The following is a 1847-nucleotide window of genomic DNA, read 5'->3' as shown; positions in this document are numbered from 1 at the left end:
AGAGAGAGAGAGAGAGAGAGAGAGAGAGAGAGAGAGAGAGAGAGAGAGAGAAAGATGCCGAAAGAAGATGAAAGCCAAGTAGAAGAAATGAATCAAGCAAAAACATACAAACCTGAAATAAGCAATATTTCGTTCTTGGATCTTCTTTCCTTCTGGATAAAAGTAATGATATTTCAGTTTTGGTGGTACTTTTGTTTGAAAAGTCTACAAGAGAAAAGAATGCATCTTTTCCCTTGTGATTCGTTAATTTCAATTTCAAATACCTAATCCCGACCATTATGAAGAAAGAAGTTCATTTTGCCAACAATAAACACACGCACTAGTTCTGTTTCACTTCCTTATTTATTTGCTAATTGGTTAGGGTAAAGGGAAAAGACCCCTTTCGGTCATGAATGACCATGGGATTGCACCTATAATATTCCCCTCTGAGGCACAAGTCCAGGAAAGCTTGTTTATGGAAGACCATGTATACCAGTCTCTCCTCTCCATGCCACCAGTGTTATCCAAGGGAAAGGCAAAGGGGCCGATACAGCTTGGCACCTGTGACATCACAACTCATGTCTACAGCTGAGTGAACTGGAACAACGTGAAATAAAGTGTCTTGCTCAAGAATACAGCACACAGCCTGGTCCAGAAATCGAACTCACTACTTCATGATTGTTAGCCCGGTGCTCTAACCACTGAGTCCATGTGCCTATTTAACCAATTAGCAAATCGATTGTTTGATTAATCATTCAGTCAATCTATCAATAACAATAGCGACAGAAGCGGCATTGATACCAAAAGGTAACAGTTATCTCCACTTTAAAGTGGATGTTGTGTTAGAACACAAAATACTGAGAACTTTCGATTGGAATTATGGTGCATACACGCACTCTTGTTTATATCACTAGCAGGAGGCAATCACCACCACCGCCCAAGGTGCCGCACAGTAGGACTGAACCCAACAAAATGATTTTAATCGAATTAAATTTCAGATTTGTCTCCATTTTCTTTCTTGTCCATAATTAATCATTAAGATAAAGAATGTTTTATCTCCCCACTACGAATGTAATTATACTAATAAAAATTTCTTGAATCTCTACATTATATATGTTAGTGCCACACACACACACACACACACACACACACACACACACACACACACACACACACACACACACACACACAAACATTAAATGTTTGTTTTCACTTAATACTTTACAGTAGAGTACATATTTATTCAACGACTAGTGGGCTGAAACCAAATTACTAAATACGAAATTTAATAATATTGTAAAATTCGAATTCCTTCCGGGCATTCTTACTGACCAGACTCCACAACTATATTCTTCATAGCAAGTTGTTTCGCTTTTAATTGTATTTATTTAGCACAAATTTAACTATACGTAGTCTATACTAATTAACTACTTATAACCAGAGCACCTGCCCCTCCCAGCAAATATCCGTATCCACCCCCGCTACCATTTCAACGATGGCAACTCAGGTTTTGAATACAACTCTGTGGTGCTGCCCTTCTCATGATACGTACATATATTGTTTAATAGTTTATCGGGATCTGGTGTATTAAAAGGAAGGTTTTAGCTAGAAGGACCGCTTAAGGTCCTTTTTAAAGTCCACAAGCAAAATAATAAATTGGGAGTCTATGGTAGTATTTCGGGGGGCCGGTTTCCAATCATATTCAATAATAGTATTAAAAGTCTAATACAAAATCCATCTCCTACTGTTAATTAATGCAATATATATATATATATATATATATATATATATATATATATATATGAGAAAAGGCAAACGATTACCTACCCCATTGTTTTCTGTATCCGTGGTGTTTGTCGTGGTGTTTG

At 37.1% G+C, this 1847-nt stretch overlaps 1 long non-coding RNA gene across 1 annotated transcript in view; it reads right to left on the bottom strand.

Annotated features, from left to right (window-relative positions):
* Positions 1 to 1847, bottom strand: part of LOC106870761 (uncharacterized) — a 5708-nt gene extending 3861 nt beyond the window's left edge. The window contains exons 1-2 of the long non-coding RNA XR_001409565.2: positions 1807 to 1847; positions 113 to 152 (exon numbers count right to left, since the gene is read on the bottom strand). This is a non-coding gene — a long non-coding RNA (uncharacterized LOC106870761). The remainder of the gene's footprint in view (positions 1 to 112; positions 153 to 1806) is intronic.

Source organism: Octopus bimaculoides, chromosome 24, assembly GCF_001194135.2.
Source record: "Octopus bimaculoides isolate UCB-OBI-ISO-001 chromosome 24, ASM119413v2, whole genome shotgun sequence".
Classification (NCBI taxonomy): domain Eukaryota; kingdom Metazoa; phylum Mollusca; class Cephalopoda; order Octopoda; family Octopodidae; genus Octopus; species Octopus bimaculoides.
This window is presented reverse-complemented; position numbering and strand designations above follow the sequence as displayed.